This window comes from Salmo salar, chromosome ssa10 (genome assembly GCF_905237065.1).
Source record: "Salmo salar chromosome ssa10, Ssal_v3.1, whole genome shotgun sequence".
Lineage (NCBI taxonomy): Eukaryota > Metazoa > Chordata > Actinopteri > Salmoniformes > Salmonidae > Salmo > Salmo salar.
Window position 1 is genome coordinate 80,134,829 of NC_059451.1, and position 21,875 is coordinate 80,156,703.

Here is a 21,875-nt window from a genome sequence, read left to right on the forward strand (position 1 = left end):
TAATGAAGGGAGGCATAAATATCACATCCCCAAAAATGCTAGCCTCCCTTGTTATTGGGAATGGTGAGAGGTTAGCATGTTTTGGGGACATTTATGCCTCTGTAACTTTCTCACTCATAATTATTCATGATTCATTCATGATTATCCATAATCATGTTAGTGTCCACATTAATGTAGAAGTGTACACTATTAGTGAATTTGTCCAAATACTTATGACACCTTCAAATGGAGGGCCTAGAAACACAAAGTGCATTTATTTCTAACTGGTAAAACAGATATGTACGAAAACACAACACCCTTAAAGAAAAGGTGACATTCTGTACTGTCGCCTCATATAAAACATTTGATCTCAAATCCAAAATGCTGGAGTACAGAGTTGTAGCTTCGCTGTCCAAATAAATACATAGGGGAGTGTAACAGTAAACTTCTGGGCTGTGTACGAATAACTTGTTCTCCCCTGTTACCTCCTTCCAGCAAGGCCGTGGCGAGGTTGGGAAGGGGAGGGAAGCCGCATTGGGATTGCTGTCCTGAGAATATTGCTGGCCGCCAAGACATAATAATAGCAATAGCAGTATTAACAAACACACACACACATCGCAAAGGAAAACAATCTAATCTAAACTGTCAATTTTTACACATACATTGTGCACTCTTCTCGTGATCCTCATTTAGCTTGGGAAAAGCTCTGGCAGATTCTTTTTTCCAATTGATAGTTCCTGAGATTTGACATTACTTTTAGTAGCAGTATGTCAGTGGCCTGAGAGGAAGGCTTGAGAGCCTGCCACACCTAGATAATGTGTGTCAGCACAAAAGCTGCCTAATATGTACTGCCAATTGTAACAGTGCAGAGCTGAGATTGCTTGGTTGCTTCCTCTGACTGTAGGTCAGAAAGTTGATGGCTGTAGTGTTCATTTGCCTTTTGCATAAAAAGTTGGACTCGTCATATAATTGCAAGTATTAGCTGGCATTGCGGTACGCTCTCATTAACGTTGAACTCACTCATCAACTGAGGCTGTACACTCCCAGTCAAGACAAGTGTTACTAAATACTTATCAGTCACTGAATTTCATTGAGTTGATGGCTGACTAATGTTAATAACTTGGTGTGTGAGATATTGAGATATCTATTTCTGCTTTGGTATTTAACTTTCATAGCCATATCACATCATTGCCAGTAAGTCACATTCAACCTATTTTCATTGCTGTTGCTGCCCTGGCTCACCTAGGAAATGACAAGTGTGATGCGGCTTTCGAGGTCGTTGACTCTGCTACAATTGACTATTGACTGTCATCATTCAGTGGAGAACAGGGAAAGACAGACAGACAGACAGACAGACAGACAGACAGACAGACAGACAGACAGACAGACAGACAGACAGACAGACAGACAGACAGACAGACAGACAGACAGACAGACAGACAGACAGACAGACAGACAGACAGACAGACAGACAGAGCTGGTGAATGATGTGTGTTGCCAGACTAACCAAATACCTTGGTTTTTCAAATGACTGCCTCGCCTGGTTCACCAACTACTTTGCAGACAGAGTTCAGTGTGTCAAATCGGAGGGCATATTGTCCGGACCTCTGGCAGTCTCTATGGGGGTACCACAGGGTTCAATTCTCGGGCCGACTCTTTTCTCTGTATATATCAATGATGTCGCTCTTGCTGCAGGCGATTCCCTGAGATAGAGGTGCTACGCAGACGCTTACCATTCTGTATACTTCTGGCCCTTCTTGGACACTGTGCTAACTAACCTCCAAACGAGCTTCAATGCCATGCAACACTCCTTCCGTGGCCTCCAACTGCTCTTAAACGCTAGTAAAACCAAATGCATGCTTTTCAACCATTCGCTGCCCTGGACGGTTCCGACCTAGAATATGTGGACAACTATAAATACCTAGGTGTCTGGTTAGACTGTAAACTCTCCTTCCAGACTCATATTAAACATCTCCAATCCAAAATCAAATCTAGAATCAGCTTTCTATTTCGCAACAAAGCCTCCTTCACTCACGCCGCCAAACTTACCCTAGTAAAACTGACTATCCTACCGATCCTCGACTATGGCGATGTCTTCTACAAAATAGCTTCCAATACTCTACTCAGCAAACTGGATGCAGTCTATCACAGTGCCATCCGTTTTGTTACCAAATCACCTTATACCACCCACCACTGCGACCTGTATGCTCTAGTCGGCTGACCCTCGCTACATATTCGTCGCCAGACCCACTGGCTCCAGGTCATCTATAAATCTATGCTAGGTAAAGCTCCGCCTTATCTCAGCTCACTGGTCACGATAACAACACTCACCCGTAGCACACGTTCCAGCAGGTATATCTCACTGATCATCCCCAAAGCCAACACCTCATTTGGCCTCCTTTCCTTCCAGTTCTCTGCTGCCAGTGACTGGAACGAATTGCAAAAATCGCTGAAGTTGGAGACTTTTATTTCCCTCACCAACTTTAAACATCAGCTATCTGAGCAGCTAACCGATCGCTGCAGCTGTACATAGTCCATCTGTAAATTGCCCACCCAATCTGCCTACCTCATTCTGTTTTTATTTTATTAAGTTTTATGCTCTTTTGCACACCAGTATCTCTACTTGCACATCATCATATGCTCATTTATCACTCCAGTGTTAATCTGCTAAATTGTAATTATTCGCTCCTATGGCCTATTTATTGCCCAACTCCTCATGCCTTTTGCACACACTGTATATAGACTTTCTTTTTTCTTCTAATGTGTCATTGACTTGTTTATTGTGTTATTGGCTTGTTTATTGTTTACTCCATGTGTAGCTCTGTGTTGTTGTCTGTGTCACACTGCTTTGCTTTATCTTGGCCAGGTCGCAGTTGTAAATGAGAACTTGTTCTCAACTTGCCTACCTGGTTAAATAAAGGTGAAAAAAAACAACAACAAAAAACCCGTAGACCAGACTCAGACTATTGACCATAGCTGACTGGTGGGGCACATCCTCTGTGTAGCCCACTCTCTTTTCCTAAAGTCATCTGTCTCTGTGTTGTGTAATGTCCAAGTCAAATACATGTGAAAAGTCAAAGCTCAGCACATACAGTATGACTAGTTACTTTACTGACAGTACTGGGTGCTTAGAAATGGCCGTCCGCGTTACGTTGGCATGGTTTTTACTGTGTGTGCTTTTCTTGCTGGGTTTCCATGTGATTTTCCGATGACTTTGAAAATGGCCTTTCAAAGTAGTGCATGTTTATCTGTGTGTCTGTGTTTCAGGCCTTTATGTGCATGACCTAATTCTGCAGCGAGCAAATAATCTGCAGTGAAGGCTTTCCTCTGTGTGTGTGTGTGTGTGTGTGTGTGTGTGTGTGTGTGTGTGTGTGTGTGTGTGTGTGTGTGTGTGTGTGTGTGTGTGTGTGTGTGTGTGTGTGTGCGCGTGTGCGTGTGTGCCTGCATACACTCTCCCTCCCTCCCTCTCTCCCGCCCTCCCTCAACGTTTCCTTGTATGAGCCGGCAGGGAGAGAAAGGGAGAGAGGGGGGAGTGAGAGCACACTAAGTTCATCTGAGGACAGGGAAATGCTTTTCTTTCCAGTGTGAATCATTTTGGAAAAATGAGCCTCTGGACTGAATTGCCCCAGCAATTTGGCATGTTTCTCCATTCTGCTTTATTGTCTATTTTGGCTGAACTCACAGTTCTTCGTTTTACTGCCAAGAAAACTTCAGGTCCTTTAAAGATACAGCAGGCAAACCACGTCCTTTAAGCAAATAAAATAAATCTCAGTAGAATGCTGCCATAGCTTCCTGTTTATCTCTGAATTCCAAGGGGAAATGAGCTGGTTCTCCGAGTCTGCATCCATCCAGCGCCCAGGGAGAATTAGTCAGTTGGCGTTTAAGAGGCAGTTTGAAGAACACCCCTTTTTTAAAAGGATTTAAACGTTGGTAAAATGGACATTACATGTTTAATACGTGGTGTGGGTTTTGGTTCAGATCTTTCTTTTTGGTAAGTGAATTTCCACACTAAAGATGTTGCCTTTGATTTCAGAAAGAACCTTGAGTTTATCGGCTGCTCATGCACTTATCAGTCAAGCAGTTTGGAAAACAAATGTCTGCAGTGCAGTGAAGAAGAAAAAGAAAGTGTAAGAAGGGTATGGGAGGGAGGGAGGGAGGGAGGGAGGGAGGGAGGGAGGGAGGAGGAGGGAGGGAGGGAGGGAGGGAGGAGGGAGGGAGGGAGTCAGTCCCCTCTCCCACCACACAAATCATTTTGCTGTCTCCCCCCCTGAGAGAGGAGAAGAGACAAGGGGGAAGACTGAAGAAAGGAGAGAGAGAGAAAGGGGAGAGAGGGAGTGGCCTGTGTTGGGGTTTAGATGAGGCAGTGGTGGACCCAGTCAGCAACAGCTGGGTCTTTAGTGTCTCACTGTGTCTCCCAGCCAGCCTCCAGCCCCAGCCTCCCAGCCTCCCAGCCTCTCAGCCTCCCAGCCCAGTCTGAATTATGACACAACAGGGATGGCAAGCAGACTAATTACAATGACTGATTGCCTCTCTGCTGGCATTTCATAGACAGTGATTGTCATGTGAGTGAGCAGGACTGGAGACCTGGAGGAGGAGGAGGAGGAGGAAGGCTTTTCATTAGCTTGCCTCACTTCCTTTGGACAGAAACGGATGCAGATTCAGATGTGATTGGTTCAGGGCAAAGAGAATGTGTTTTTTTTATAACATTTGGCGCCAGACAGAACTGGTGTGAGGAGGCTAGAAGCCAGAAATACAGGTGATTTTGTAAAAAAAATTGTAGATTTGCTGTTCAGTCTTACTGTGCTGGGTTAGAGCTAAGATATTACATGTGTTAGTTTTATTTAAGTAATATCACGTAGGGAACAGACTCTGGATTATGAATGAAATTGGGTGATATTTTTGGTGTACTTTTTCCTAAATCAGCCATGTCATTTATACTGTGCTATAAGGAAGTAATTGATCTTAAAACCAGCTGAGCTGAAAAGGTGCTGGCTTCTAAAGCAGCAAGAGACAAAGTAATATCCATAGGAGGCCTCTTAGAGGTTATTGAAATAAGTGCAGAGTTCTTCCTCTATTGACTTCTCATAGTGGTCATTTATGAGATGTGTCTCTGTATATTACTGGGCATATTTATTTTCAAAAGGAGAAAGGTAAGGCCTTGAATTGTCCATTTGTATGTTAGTCTTTCAGTCAATCAGAGAGCACAGTGAAGTGTGATGTGTGTGTTAAGTGGGAGCTGGTTTGGGTTGGTCTGGACGGCTTTGTCCACTGCTTTGGCCTTTGTTCCTTTAATAATGAATTGTGGAGGCCTTGGCTTGCGCCGGCCTGTCTCGTAGCAACTGAAGACAGAGTGGTGGCGAGGCGAAGGGAGAGAAGGGCAGAGACAATCACGGGCGTATGTCTGTCTCTCGTGGGACAGACAGACAGACCACGGCTCAGTCCAGCACACTGAAGAATACTTAGCATGCAAAGAGGATGAAAACCTATTTGCTTTGTATAATGTGATCAATTACTTCCAGATAACACTGTCATTTTGTAACTGTAGCTGTGTCATTGTCTGGCATCACAGCTTTCATGTTGTCAACCAATGTTCCATTACACTGTTCCACTTATTTCTTGTCATGATCTTCCCAAATGAACCAGGGACAAACACATGCTGCATATGTACATGTTGTAAAACATGGAATAAACATGTAGTAATACAAAGAGTCTATGACCTCAAATGGGCATCTAACCTTATGAATCAGCTGTCGTTGATTAATGGAAGCCTGTTCCCCTGTATATTAATATTTGTCCTCAGGTCAGCTGGCACCAGTCACCCGAGACGGGTGTGCGTGTGTGCACATGCTGTGTCTGTTTGTGTGTGTGCTTCTGCGCCCTCGTTCACACTGAGCTAGAGTTTTATTAACCGACGGCAGACCGCTCGAGGCTGGCAATGTTTGCCCTGTGACCCAGACACTACCTGTCTGCTGCCATGGTTACAGGGACGGAGCAGATTTAGTGGCCTGACTCCAGGGATCACTTCCCCTGCGTTAACAATCAACCCTGCACCCTCACGGCCATAAAACAACCACCCTGCTGCCTCACGGGCCAGGAGAGACCAGGACACATCAACCCTGGTGCCCTGACGCCTGTTAAAGATGTCCTAAGTGCCTTGTAAGATTAGCTGTACGGCCTAATTGCTGTGGTGTCAGTGAGCGTCTCTCCCTTTGTGATCGGGTTCACTTGGAGCTGTTAGCCCTGTTAAATGAAAGAGCGCGTGAGTATCTGATACCATTTGAAAGCGCTTCTCTGGTTTGCTATTGCATAATGAACTGGCCCGCAGTATGGAGCATGGTGCTTTGTTATGAAGGGAAAATATCTTGTCACTTTGTGCCGTTGTATTATGTCCAATGGATTGTTAGCATTGACTGTTGTGTTCAAAGACCTTTGTGCTGTGGTTAGATACTGTATTTCACGATGTGTGTTTTTGTTTTTCAGTGTTACAGAGGGTGGCAAGAAGTCCAGATGAAATGGACTTGAATGAAGCAATACAGGTAAAAGATTAATAAGAAGAGTGTTCACAAAGATTCTCAGTGCTGTCTCATAATGTGCCCTCATATTTAACATCAGATGGCTCTAGAACCAGTTTTCTTTCTCTCTGAATGAAGTACTGAGCTGGCCAAACCAGCTCCCTCTGAATGAAGTATTGAACTTGCCTCCTATGCACATATCAAAACCAGCCTTATCCACACACATTAGCCTTTCTTTCTTTCTTTCTTTCTTTCTTTCTTTCTTTCTTTCTTTCTTTCTCTTTCTCTTTCTCTTTCTCTTTCTCTCTCTCTCTCTCTCTCTCTCTCTCTCTCTCTCTCTCTCTCCAGTGACTTGCACTGTTGCAGGTGTCCACCAGATGCTGCAAGCAGACAGAGCCTTTGCGGAAAAACCACATGATTTCACATGTGGAAAATCATATGATTTCACGTGACATTTCCACATGTTTTGCACATGAGAAATCATGTGAAACCATGTGTTTTTGGAACACTTGATGTGATGACTTTTCACATGTGGATTTTCACAGGTAATGCCCTGCAAACATAAATGTATTATTATGATACACACACACAGTGCTTTTAATATACATAGTTTTCAACTTATGTACGTTGTATATGTTTATTTATACAGTAATTTTTATTCAACATTACGTTTCCTAAGATTTGAACTGACAACCTTTTGTTTCACAGCATTCTGATCTTGCTGCTATGCCACAATGTCTGTGTCAGTAACTGATTTCACCTTTATTTTTTTGCATTACAACCATGACCACTGATTTGACCTATGAACCTGAAAGGGTTACTTTGGGATTTTGGCAATGAGTCAGATGAACTCGTGGATACCATTTTAATGTCTCTGCGTTCAGTTTAAAGGACCTTGTTAACTAGCGCAAGCACAATTGTTAAGGACACTGAAGCAGCAAACTTTGTGGAAATTAATATTTGTGATATTCTCAAAAGTTTTGGCCATAGAGGAAGAACAATTCCAAGGACCACCCTCCTTTTGAAGCTTCCAGTCTGTTATTCGAACTCAATCAGCATGACAGAGTGATCTCCAGCCTTGTCCTCGTCAACACTCAACACCTGTGTTAACGAGAGAATCACTGACATAATATCAGCTGGTCCTTTTGTGGCAGGGCTGAAATGCAGTGGAAATGTTTTTGGGGGATTCAGTTCATTTGCATGGCAAAGAGGGACTTTGCAATTAATTGCAATTTATCTGATCACTCTTCATAACATTCTGGAGTATATGCAAATTGCCATCATACAAACTGAGGCAGCAGACTTTGTGAAAATTAATATTTGTGTCATTCTCAAAACTTTTGACCACGACTGTACAGTTCAAGTCGGAAGTTTACATACACCTTAGCCAAATACATTTAAACTCAGTTTTTCACAATTACTGACATTTAATCCTAGTAAATATTCCCTGTCTTAGGTCAGTTAGGATCACCACTTTATTTTAAGAATGTGAAATGTCAGAATAATAGTAGAGATAATGATTTATTTCAGCTTTTATTTCTTTCATCACATTCCCAGTGGGTCAGAAGTTTACATACACTCAATTAGTATTTGGTAGCATTGCCTTTAAATTGTTTAACTTGGGTCAAACATTTCGGGTAGCCTTCCACAAGCTTCCCACAATAAGTTGGGTGAATTTTGGCCCATTCCTCCTGACAGAGCTGGTGTAACTGAGTCAGTTTTGTAGGCCTCCTTGCTCGCACACGCCTTTGCAGTTCTGCCCACAAATTTTCTACAGGATTGAGGTCAGGGCTTTGTGATGGCCACTCCAATACCTTGACTTTGTTGTCTTTAAGCCATTTTGCCACAACTTTGGAAGTATGCTTGGGGTCATTGTCCATTTGGAAGACCCATTTGCTACCAAACTTTAACTTCCTGACTGATGTCTTGAGATGTTGCTTCAATATATCCACGTACTTTTCCTACCTAATGATGCCATCTATTTTGTGAAGTACACCAGGACCTCTTGCAGCAATGCACCCCCACAACATGATGCTGCCACCTCTGTGCTTCACAGTTGGGATGGTGTTCTTTGGCTTGCAAGCCTCCCCCTTTTTCCTCCAAACATAAGAATGTTCATTATGTCCAAACAGTTCTATTTTTGTTTCATCAGACCAGAGGACATTTCTCCAAAAAGTACAGTCTTTGTCCCCATGTGCAGTTGCAAACCGTAGTCTGTTTTTTTTATGGAGGTTTTGGAGCAGTGGCTTCTTCCTTGCTGAGCGGCCTTTCAGGTTATGACGATATAGGACTCGTTTTACTGTGGATATAAATACTTTTGTACCTGTTTCCTCCAGCATCTTCACAAGGTCCTTTGCTGTTGTTCTGGGATTGATTTGCACTTTTCGCACCAAAGTACATTCATCTCTAGGAGACAGAAAACGTCTCCTTCCTGAGCGGTATGACGGCTGCGTGGTCCCATGGTGTTTATACTTGCGTACTATTGTTTGTACAGATGAACGTGGTACCTTCTCCCAAGGATGAACTAGACTTGTGGAGGTCTACCATTTGTTTCTGATATCTTGGCTGATTTCTTTTGATTTTCTCATGATGTCAAGCAAAGAGGCACTGCATTTTAAAGTAGGCCTTGAAATACATCCACAGGAAAACATCCAATTGACTCAAATTATGTCAATTAGCTTATCAGAAGCTTATAAAGCCATGACATAATTTTCTGGAATTTTCCAAGCTGTTTTAAAGCACAGTCAACTTAGTGTATGTAAACTTCTGACCCACTGGAATTGTGATACAGTGAATTATAAGTTAAATAATCTGTCTATAAACAATTTGGTGACAAAACGGATGGCACTGTGATAGACTGCATCCAATTTATTGAGTAGGGTATTGGAGGCTATTTTGTAAATTACATCGCCGAAGTCGAGGATTGGTAGGATGGTCAGTTTTACGAGGGTATGTTTGGCAGCATGAGTGAAAGATGGTTTGTTGCGAAATAGGAAGCCAATTCTAGATTTAACTTTGGATTGGAGATGTTTCATGTGAGTCTGGAAGGAGAGTTTACAGTCTAACCAGACACCTAGGTATTTGTAGTTGTCCACATATTCTAAGTCAGAACCGTCCAGAGTAGTGATGCTGGACGGGCGGGCAGGTGCAGGCAGCGATCGTTTGAAGAGCATGAATTTAGTTTTACTTGTATTTAAGAGCAGTTTGAGGCCACGGAAGGAGCGTTGTATGGCATTGAAGCTCGTCTGAAGGGTAGTTAACACAGTGTCCAAAGAAGGGCCAGAAGTATACAGAATGGTGTCATCTGCGTAGAGGTGGATCAGAGACTCACCAGCAGCAAGAGCGACATCATTGATGTATTCAGAGAAAAGAGTCGGCCCAAGAATTGAACCCTGTGGCACCCCCATAGAGACGGCCAGAGGCCCGGACAACAGGCCCTCCGATTTGACACACTGAACTCTATCGGAGAAATAGTTGCTGAACCAGGCGAGGCAATCATTTGAGAAACCAAGGCTATTGAGTCTGCCGATGAGGATGTGGTGATTGACAGAGTCGAAAGCCTTGGCCAGGTCAATGAATACGACAGCACAGTATTGTTTCTTATCGATGGCGGTTAAGATATCTTTTAGGACCTTGAGCATGGCTGAGGGGCACCCATGACCAGCTCTGAAACCAGATTGCATAGCGGAGAAGGTGCGGTGGGATTCGAAATGGTCGGTAATCTGTTTGTTGACTTGGCTTTCGAAGACTTTAGAAATGGATTTTGGAGAAGGAGAAATAGGGAAGGCTTGGGCGAGTTGCTGTGGGGGGTGCAGTGCTGTTGACCGGAGTAGGGGTAGCCAGGTGGAAAGCATGACCAGCCGTAAAAAAATGCTTATTGAAATTCTCAATTATAGTGGATTTATCGGTGGTGACAGTGTTTCCTATCCTCAGTGCAGTGGGTAGCTGGGAGGAGGTGCTCTTATTCTCCAAGGACTTTACAGTGTCCCAGAACTGTTTTGAGTTTGTGTTGCAGGAAGCAAATTTCTGCTTGAAAAAGCTAGCCTTGGCTTTTCTAACTGCCTGTGTATATTGGTTTCTAACTTCCCTAAAAAATTGCATATCATGGGGGCTGTTCGATGCTAATGCAGAACGCCACAGGATGTTTTTGTGTTGGATAAGGGCAGTCAGGTCTGGAGAGAACCAAGGGCTATATCTGTTCCTGGTTCTACATTTCTTGAATGGGGCATGCTTATTTAACCTGTTTAGGATAGGGGGCAGTATTTTCACGACCGGATAAAAAACGTACCCGATTTAATCTGGTTATTACTCCTGCCCAGAAACTAGAATATGCATATAATTATTGTATTTGGATAGAAAACACCCTAAAGTTTCTAAAACTGTTTGAATGGTGTCTGTGAGTATAACAGAACTCATATGGCAGGCCAAAACCTGAGAAGATTCCATACAGGAAGTGCCCTCTCTGACCATTTCTTGGCCTTATATAGCCTCTTTATGGAAAATAGAGGATCTCTGCTGTAACGTGACATTTTCTAAGGCTCCCATAGGCTCTCAGAAGGCGCCAGAACGGGGAATGATGACTCTGCAGTCCCTGGGCGTAAAACAGTAGGGCTTTTGGAAAGTGGGCGTTCTGAGAACAATGACACGGTCGCACGCGTGCATGTGAAGACTCTATTTTCTATTTTCAGTGTTTGAACGAAAACAAGGTCTCCCGGTCGGAATATTATCGCTATTTTATGAGAAAAATCGCATAAAAATTGATTTTAAACAGCGTTTGACATGCTTCGAAGTACGGTAATGGAATATTTTGAATTTTTTGGTCACGATACGCACCGGCGCGTCACCCTTCGGATAGTGTCTTGAACGCACGAACAAAACGCAGCTATTTGGATATAACTATGGATTATTTGGAACCAAAAAAACATTGGGTGTTGAAGTAGAAGTCCTGGGAGTGCATTCTGACGAAGAACAGCAAAGGTAATCCAATTTGTCTTATAGTAAATCTGAGTTTGGTGAATTCCAAACTTGGTGGGTGTCAAAATAGCTATCCATGATGGCCGGGCTATCTACTCAGAATATTGCAAAATGTGCTTTCACCGAAAAGCTATTTTAAAATCGGACACCGCAATTGCATAAAGGAGTTCTGTATCTATAATTCTTAAAATAATTGTTATGTTTTTTGTGAACGTTTATCGTGAGTAATTTAGTAAATTTACCGGAAGTCTCCGGTGGGTATGCTAGTTCTGAACGTCACATGCTAATGTAAAAAGCTGTTTTTTGATAGAAATATGAACTTGATTGAACAAAACATACATGTATTGTATAACATAATGTCCTAGGAGTGTCATCTGATGAAGATCATCAAAGACTAGTGCTGCATTTAGCTGTGGTTTTGGTTTTTGTGACATTATATGCTAGCTTGAAAAATGGGTGTGTGATTATTTCTGGCTGTGTACTCTCCTGACATAATCTAATGTTTTGCTTTCGTTGTAAAGCCTTTTTGAAATCGGACAATGTGGTTAGATAAAGGAGAGTCTTGTCTTTAAAATGGGGTAAAATAGTCATATGTTTGAAAAATTGAAGTTTTTGGATTTCTGAGGTGTTTGTAATTCGCGCCACGCTCTATCATTGGATATTGGCGAGGCGTTCCGCTAGTGGCACATCTAGATAAGATGGTGAGGAAGGCATTTAAAAAAAATAACCAGGCATCCTCTACTGAAGGGATGAGGTCAATCTCCTTCCAGGATACCAGGGCCAGGTCGATTAGAAAGGCCTGCTCGCTGAAGTGTTTCAGGGAGCGTTTGACAGTGATGAGTGGAGGTTGTTTGACCGCTGACCCATTACGGATGTAGGCAATGAGGCAGTGATCGCTGAGATCTTGGTTGAAAATAGCAGAGGTGTATTTAGAGGGCAAGTTGGTTAGGATGATATCTATGAGGGTGCCCGTGTTTACGGTTTTGGGGTGGTACCTGGTAGGTTCATTGATAATTTGTGCGAGATTGAGGGCATCAAGCTTAGATTGTAGAATGGCTGGGGTGTTAAGCATGTCCCAGTTTAGGTCACCTAGCAGCACGAGCTCTAAAGATAGATGGGGGGCAACCAGTTCACATATGGTGTCCAGAGCACAGCTGGGGGCAGAGGGTGGTATATAGCAGGCAGCAATGGTGAGAGACTTGTTTTTAGAGAGGTGGATTTTTAAAAGTAGAAGTTCAAATTATTTGGGTACAGACCTGAATAGTAGGACAGAACTCTGCAGGCTATCTCTGCAGTAGATTGCAACACCGCCCCCTTTGGCCGTTCTATCTTGTCTGAAAATGTTGTAGTTAGGGATGGAGATTTCAGAGTTTTTGGTGGTCTTCCTAAGCCAGGATTCAGACACGGCTAGGACATCCGGGTTGGCAGAGTGTGCTAAAGCAGTGAATAAAACAAACTTAGGGAGGAGGCTTCTAATGTTAACATGCATGAAACCAAGGCTATTACGGTTACAGAAGTCATCAAAAGAGAGCGCCTGGGGAATAGGAGTGGAGCTAGGCACTGCAGGGCCTGGATTCACCTCTACATCGCTAGAGGAACAGAGGAGAAGTTGGATAAGGGTACAGCTAAAAGCTATGAGAATTGGTCGTCTAGGACGTCCGGAACAGAGAGTAAAAGGAGCAGGTTTCTGGGGGCGATAAAATAGCTTCAAGGTATAATGTACAGACAAAGGTATGGTAGGATGTGAATACAGTGGAGGTAAACCTAGGCATTGAGTGATGATGAGAGAGATATTGTCTCTAGAAACATCATTGAAACTAGGTGATGTCATCGCATGTGTGGGTGGTGAACTGAGAGGTTGGATAAGGTATAATGAGCAGGGCTAGAGACTCTACAGTGAAATAAGCCAAAAAACACTAACCAGAACAGCAATGGACAAGGCATATTGACATTAAGGAGAGGCATGGTTAGCCAAGTGATCAAAAGGGTCCAGTGAGTAGTGAGGTCGGTTGCGGTCACGGCGATTCAGACAGCTAGCCGGGCCATGGGTAGCAAGTTGGCAGAAGATGGTCTGTTTTTAGCCACCTCGTGCGTGTCCGTCGGTAGATTAGTGGGGTTCCGTGTGGTAGAGGGGACCAATCCAATTGGCAAAATAGTTATAGTTATAGTTATAGTGGCCCAAGAAAATTGGCCGATAGACCTATTCAGATAGCAGCCGATAAGACAGCTAATGATTAGCTGGCCGCAGATGGGCGTTCAGGTTACGTCGCGACGGAGGGGCCAGTTGGATAACTCCCTCGGGCAGATAACGTCGGTAGTCCAGTCGTGAAGGCCCAATGGGGCTCCGCATCGGCAGTAAAACGGGTCCGGATAGGTGATTGTAGCACAGGAGTGGCTGATGGAACTCTTCAGCTGGCTAGCTCCGGAATAATTGATGTTAGCTCCGGGACCGACGTTAGCCAATAGTCACTCGGATAGCAGCTAGCTAGCTGCAAGATTCAGGTGTAAATGTCCAGAGCTTGCGGTAGAAATCCTCATTAATGATGAGCTTGGAGGGTACTATGGTGTTGAATGCTGAGCTATAGTCAATGAACAGCATTCTTACATAGGTATTCCTCTTGTCCAGATGGGATAAGGCAGTGTGCAGTGTGCAGTGTGATGATGGTTGCATCGTCTGTGGACCTATTGGGGCAGTAAGCAAATTGAAGTGGGTCTAGGGCAGTGGTGGACAACTCCAGTCCTTGAGGGCCTGATTGGTGTTACACTTTTTCTCCCTCCCTAGTTAACACAGCTGATTAATCAAATTGCATTCTGAACTGAGTAGGTGATTATTGGAGTCAGGTGTGTTAGCTGGGGCTGGGGCAAATCTGTGACACCAATCAGGCCCTCGAGGACTGGAATTGCCCACCCCTGCTCTAGGGTGACAGGTAAGGTGGAGGTGATATGATCCTTGACTAGTCTCTCAAAGCACTTCATGATGACAGAAGTGAGTGCTACGGGGCGATAGTCATTTAGTTCAGTTACCTTTGCCTTCTTGGGTACAGGAACAATGGTGGTCATCTCTGTTTATCATATATGCATAGTCACTTTAGCTATACATTCATGTACATACTACCTCAATTAGACCGACCAACCGGTGCCCCCGCACATTGGCTACCCTGGCTATCTGCATTGTGTCCCGCCACCCACCACCCGCCAACCCCTCTTTTACGCTACTGCTAGTCTCTGTTTATCATATATGCATAGTCACTTTAACTATACATTCATGTACATACTGCCTCAATCAGCCCGACTAACGAGTGTCTGTATATAGCCTCACTACTGTTATAGCCTCGCTACTGTTATTTTTCACTGTCTTTTTACTGTTGTTTTTATTTCTTTACTTACCTATTGTTCACCTAATACCTTTTTTTTAAATCCACTCTTGGTTAGAGCCTGTAAGTAAGCATTTCACTGTAAGGTCTACACCTGTAGTATTCTGCGCACGTGACAAATAAACTTTGATTTGATTTGATTTAATTTGATCTTGAAGCATGTGGGGACAGCAGACTGGGATAGGGAGAGATTGAATATGTCCGTAAACACACTAGGCAGCTGGTCTGCACATGCTCTGAGGACGTGGCTAGGGATGCCATCTGGGCCGGCAGCCTTGCGAGGGTTAACACGTTTAAATGTCTTACTCACATCAGCCACGGAGAAGGAGAGCCCACAGTTCTTGGTAGCGGGCCGCGTCGGTGGCACTGTATTATCCTCAAAGCGGGCAAAGAAGGTGTTTAGTTTGTCTGGAAGCAAGACGTCGGTGTCCGTGATGTGGCTGGTTTTCCTTTTGTAGTCCGTGATTGTCTGTAAACCCTGCCACATATGTCTCGTGTCTGAACCGTTGAATTGCGACTCCACTCCACATTTTGCTTGTTTGATTGCCTTGCGGAGGGAATAACTGCACTGTTTGTGTTCGGCCACATTCTCAGTCACATTTTCATGGTTAAATGCGGTGGTTCGCGCTTTCAATTTTGTGCAAATGCTGCCATCCATCATTTCTGGTTAGGGTAGGTTTTAATAGTCACAGTAGGTACAACATCTCCAATACACTTCCTTATAAACTCAGTCACCGAATCAGCGTATGCTTCGATATTATTCTCTGAGGCTACGCAGAACATTTCCCAGTCCGCGTGATCAAAACAATCTTGTAGCGTGGATTCTGATTGGTCAGACCAGCGTTGAATAGCCCTTAGCACGGGTACATCCTCTTTGAGTTTCTGCCTATAGGAAGGGAGGAGCAAATTGGAGCCGTGGTCAGATTTGCCGAAAGGAGGGCAGGGGAGGGCCTTGTATGCATCGCGGAAGTTAGAGTATCAGTGATCCAGTGTTTAACCAGCGTGAGTGCTGCAGTCAATATGCTGATAGAATTTAGGTAGCCTTGTTCTCAAATTTGCTTTGTTAAAATCCCCAGCTACAACAAATGCAGCCTCAGGATATATGGTTTTCAGTTTGCATAAAGTCCAGTGAAGTTCCTTGAGGGCCATCGTGGTATCGGCTTGAGGGGGGATATACACTGCTGTGACAATAACCGAGGAGCATTCCCTTGGGAGATAATTTGGTCGGCATTTGATTGTTAGGAATTCTAGGTCAGGTGAACAAAAGGACTTGAGAACATGTATGTTGTTACAATTACACCATGAGATGTTAACCATGAAACATACACCCCCGCCCTTCTTCTTCCCGGAGAGATGTTTATTCCTGTCGGCGCGACGCACAAAGAATCCAGGTGGCTGTACCGACTCCGACAGCATATCCCGTGAGAACCATGTTTCCGTAAACAGAGTATGTTACAATCCCTGATGTCTCTCTGGAAAGCAACCCTTGCCCTAATTTCATCTACCTTGTTATCTAGAGACTGGACGTTAGCGAGTAATATACTCGGAAGTGGTGAGTGGTGTGCGCGCCTCTATGGTGGGTGGTGTGCGTGCCTCTGACCAGAAGACCATTCCGTCTGCCTCTTCTCTTGCAGAGTTGTTTTGGGTCAACCTCTGGAATCAGTTCAAATGCCCTGCGTGGTTCAGACAAGGGATCCGCTTCGGGAAAGTCGTATTCCTGGTCGTAGTGCTGGTAAGTTGACATCGCTCTGCAAAGTTTTCCTGTCGAACAACAGATAGTCCCAAAAAAATTATCTAAAGGAAGTTTGTTCTGAAGTGTCTGTCCTATATCTGAGAGATAGAGTGCATTCGGAAAGTATTCAAACCCCTTGACCTTTTCCACATTTTGTTACATTACAGCATTGTTCTAAAATTGTTTTTTCCCCTCATCAATCTACCGTAATTTCCGGACTATTGAGCGCACCTGAATATAAGCCGCACCTGTCTATAAGCCGCAACACCTCGGCCGTCTGCTCTCTGTGTGTTGACCCAGTCTTCGAGCTCATTTTCTAGTTCAGGCCATTCTCTGAAAGCTTTAGTTGTCTTTTTGCACTGAGACAATTCCTCACGCTGCTGTTTCCAACGTCTTATCATCGACTCATTAAGACCAAGCTCCCGTGCAGCAGCTCTATTTCCTTTTCCAACAGCCAGATCAATCGCCTTCAACTTGAAAGCTGCATCATATGCATTTCTCCGTGTCTTTGCCATGATGAGGGTGACAAAATGACTACCATAATCAGAATGATGGGAAGTTTGAGAGCGCTCGATTTAATCTAAACAGTAAACAAAAAAGTTGTTTGACCTTAACCCGTTCGGCAATTTCATTGGTCTAATGAAAGCTTCATGCCGCCAAAAAACTGAGCACGTCACAGAATGTGTTTTTTTGGAGAAAAAAAAATTGAAAGCGGGAAAAATCCATATATTAGCCTCGCCATTGTTTAAGCCGCGAGGTTCAAAGCGTGGGAAAAAAGTTGCGGCTTATAGTCCGGAAATTACGGTACACACAATACCCCATACTGACAAAGCAAAAACTGATTTTTTGAAATGTTAGCAAATGTATAATAAAAAACCCCGGAAATATCACATTTAAATAAGTATCCAGACCCTTTCCTCAGTACTTTGTTGAAGCACCTTTGGCAGCAATTACAGCCTCGAGTCTTCTTGGCTGTGACGCCACAAGCTTGGCACACCTGTATTTGGGGAGTTTCTCCCGTTCTTCTCTGCTGATCCCCTCAAGCTCTGTCAGGTTGGATGGGGAGCATGGGGAGCACAGCTATTTTCAGATCTCTCCAGAGATGTTCGATCGGGTTCCAGTCCAGGCTCTGGCTGGGCCACTCAAGGACATTCAGAGACTTGTCCTGATGCCACTCCTGCGTTGTCTTGGCTGTGTGCTTAGGGTTGTTGTCAGGTTGGAAAGGTTGGAAAGGTTTTCATCAAGGATCTCTTTGTACTTTGTTCCGTTCATTTTCCCCTCGATCCTGACTTGTCTCCCAGTCCCTGCCGCTGAAAACATCCCCACAGCATGATGCTGCCACCACCATGCTTCCCCGTAGGGATGGTGCCAGGTTTCCTCTAGATGTGACACTTGGCATTCAGGCCAAAGAGTTCAATCTTGGTTTTATCAGACCAGAGAATCTTGTTTCTCATGGTCTCTGAGTCCTTTTGGTGCCTTTTAGCAAACTCCAAGCGGGCTGTCATGTGCTTTTTACTGAGGAGTGACTTCCTTCTGGCCACTCTACCATAAAGGCCTGAATGGTGGAGTGTTGCAGAGATGGTTGTGCTTCTGGAAGGTTCACCCATCTCCACAGAGGAACTCTGGAGCTCTGTCAGAGTGACCATCGGGTTCTTGAGCAAAAGAACCGACATGTGCAGTACCAGTCAAAAGTTTGGACACACGCACTCATTCAAGGGTTTTTCTTAAGTTTTACTATTTTTTACATTGTAGAATAATAGTGAAGACATCAAAACTATGAAATAACACATATGAATCATGTAGTAACCCAAAAAGTGTTAAACAAATCAAAATATATTTTCTTCAAAGTAACCACCCTTTGCCTTGATGACAGCTTTGCACACTCTTGGCATTCTCTCAACCAGCTTCATGACAATTATTTACTTGATTCTGGGCAGCTTTTAGCAAAACACAGAAATGCATTATTGCCTATACGCCTGTGGCCATATCTTTTTCACACTCACATATCTGGTGGTGTAGCTTGAGTTTGCTAGTGACCAAGAGGTTATGGGTTCGAGAACCATTGGCTTGGCCCATCCAATCAGAATCAGATTTTCCCCACAAAAGGGCTTTATTACAGTCATACATACTCCTCAGCACCCTCCAGCATGGTATTTGCACGCTCCCTCAAAACTTGAGACATCTTTGGCATTGTGTTGTAACGGTCGTCGTATATACTGGACCAAGGCGCAGCGGGTTGAGTGCTCATTTTATCTTTTATTTAGAACACTTAATAAACAAAACAAGAAAACGTACGAACGAACAGTATTGCAGGCTAACACAGCAGTGCAACAACAACTTCCCACAAGGGACATGTGAAAACGGGGCTACCTAAGTATGACTCAATCAGCAACAACGATGTACAGCTGTTCCTGATTGAGAGCCATACCAGGCCAACACAAAGAAATACACAACATAGATAGATCATAGAAATGCACAACATAGAACATAACCAAAACCCCGGAATACTCTAAACAAACACCCCTCTACATAAACACATATATCAACAAACCCCGAACCACATAAAACAAACACCCCCCTGCCACGTCCTGACCAAACTACAATAACAAATAACCCCTTTACTGGTCAGGACGTGACATGTGTGACAAAACGGCAAATTCTAGAGTGGCCTTTTATTGTCCCCAGCACACCTGTATAATGATCATGCCGTTTAATCAGCTTCTTGATATGCCACACCGGTCAGGTGGACGAATTATCTTGGCAAGAGATAAGCTCACTAACAGGGATGTAAACGAATTTGTGCACAAAATTTGAGATAAATATGCTTTCTGTGCTTATGGAAGATATCTGAGATTTTTTATTTCAGCTCATGAAACATGGGACCAACACTTTACATGTTGTGTTTATGGTTTTGTTCATTATATTTATTTAATCTTTACGGCAAAGTCCAGAAATGTGTTCTTGCCCATCTCCATTATGTCTAGTGCAGAGATTATGAGTTCAAATCCCAAGGGAGGTTCAGTCCCAACTAATTATCATCTGTCCCTTAACACCTGAATCTAGCTGTAAAAAATACAGTAACTACTTGTAGATTTACAGTATTGTCACCGCAACTAGACAAAAACATCCAGGGGACCATGACTGTTTAAATTGAATTAATGTAAATTATGCTTTTCAAAGTAAAATATTGTGAATTACATTCCACACCTGGGTTTTCACAGAGCTCTATTTTCATTTATTCTGACCACAGCACCGCCAAGATTTTGACAAACAGAGTTGGCACTTGGATTGGAACCGGTGCTATGCCCACAAATAAATTGTTAATTTACATTAAAATCAACATTTTGCAATAGCCATCTCGGTCTCCGGACTTGAACCCCATTGAAATACCGTGGTTTGAATTGAAGAGGGCAGTCCATAAGAGCAGACAAAAGATATGGAAAGATTCTGTATGGAGGAACGGTCTAAGATCCCTCCCAATGTGTTCTCCAATCTCATAAAACATTTCAGAAAAAGGCTCAGTGTTGTTATCCTGGCAAGGGGAGGGTGCTAGAGTACTGAAAACAAGCGAGCCAATAAGTGTGACCCTTATCTTGAGATTTTATTTTATTACTTGTTAAACAAAATCTCTTTCTCTGAGCATATGTATTATTATAAAATCATATAATTTCCTAATTTTGTTAGTATACAATATGCTGTGGCTCAGTAGACTATTTGTATTATTTATTATATACAGAAATTGAGAAAAATACTGTATTTTCCCATTAATTAACATACAATTATGATATTTCAGAAGCTATTTTGAATAAAAGAAATAGGTCATAGAGTCATGAAAGTACATTGAGATGAGTTACTGCTTTCAATAAATGTAAAATATTAGATAATTGGCAGAAATTGAGGTTTTCATCAGAGAGTGATGATACAGTATGTGTGCCAGCAAATACATGTATTTTGTGTGATTATTGCGTGTCTGTCTAGTATGTACTGTAGAACTGTATTAGAGAGTAAAAAGAAAGGTTCCGTCACGTGCTGAGTCGAGTCGAGCAATTTAACAGTTAACACAGGGACAAAGCCAGGACTGCGCAATGCATGCTGGGAAGTTTGGCTGCCAGACAAATTGCCTGCAAAGTTTCAGCTGAAACTCTTGCTAAGGCTGAAACTGAGATTGGAAATGAGAGGAGCAACAAAAGAGAAAGAGAGAGAAAGATGGTTAAAGGCTGAGTGTGCTCCTAAGCATTCCTGAAGCATGGAGAGAGACATGGGACTGTATAGTACTTACCAGTAGAAACAACATTTACAACTTTGGTTTACTTCTTTTGATGGAGAATATGATTGATGGGGACATTTTTACTATTCTGCATTTGCCTTTACCACAGCCCGAATTTAATTAAATACATTTTACACATTTCTTCCCCCATCAAAATGACATAGGAAGGTGCAATGTAGCACATTGTTACATAGTACTGACAACTTTTATACCTGAAGATGCACAAGCTGAAAGCTTTGCACGAGTAATTTACATTGTGCAGTGATAAGCATGTAGCTAGAAGGAAGGTTTAATCACAATTCATTTTGAATTTGTTTTTAAATCTAATGTCCGTATAAAAATACACGAACAGCAAACTATGTAACACAATTTTATTCAATTGTTACACACATGTTATTCAAATGTGCACAATAAAGATGAATAATGTAATAATAGTCCTAATTCAGTTGAATAATGTATCCTATCAACACTGGAAGTTGGAAGTTGGAACAACACAGGTTGTGATGAAACACAAAGTTATTTTAAACACGAGCTACAGATCTTCAGATTCCACATAAAATACACTACACAGTATTATATTTTAAAATCAGTTTTGTATTTTAAAATCTTTGAAAGAGTCCCACAACAGGTTTTGCTACCCAGTAGCTATATAGTTCTGTCTCGCCGTTCTTAAGGGCCTTCATCTCTCTATCAGAGAGGTGTGGCTGGTCCATTAGAAGGCTGTGTGTGGAGATGTTGAGCTGTGTGTGTAATGATGGGAGCAGAAGAGAGAGGAGGCTGAATATAGAGACTGGCACCTCTGTGGCAGCCTGGTAAGGCTCTCTCTCTCTCTGAGTCTCTTCAGCCCCTTCAGCCCCTCGTTTGGCTCTCACACATTGTGCCATTCAGCCCCAGACCGTATATTCACCCTGTTCTGAGACTAGGCAGACTGCTATTGTGTGCGCGAGCTCATTTGAATAGCCTTCAGTATTTTGTGTGAGCAAGTCCGGGCTATTTGCATTTGTCACAAAGGTTTACAGGTCAATTGAGGCAGGCTA

At 43.1% G+C, this 21,875-nt stretch overlaps 1 long non-coding RNA gene across 5 annotated transcripts in view; it reads left to right on the forward strand.

Annotated features, from left to right (window-relative positions):
* The first annotated feature begins 5,934 nt into the window (after positions 1 to 5,934).
* The window catches only part of LOC123724451 (uncharacterized), a 58,934-nt gene continuing 42,993 nt past the window's right edge, over positions 5,935 to 21,875 (forward strand). The window contains exons 1-4 of one of the 5 annotated variants that reach the window (XR_006757005.1): positions 5,935 to 6,238; positions 6,460 to 6,515; positions 6,840 to 7,036; positions 16,474 to 16,571. This is a non-coding gene — a long non-coding RNA (uncharacterized lncRNA). The remainder of the gene's footprint in view (positions 6,239 to 6,459; positions 6,516 to 6,839; positions 7,037 to 16,473; positions 16,572 to 21,875) is intronic. The other 4 variants (XR_006757004.1, XR_006757003.1, XR_006757006.1 and 1 more) reach the window with 4 other exon arrangements.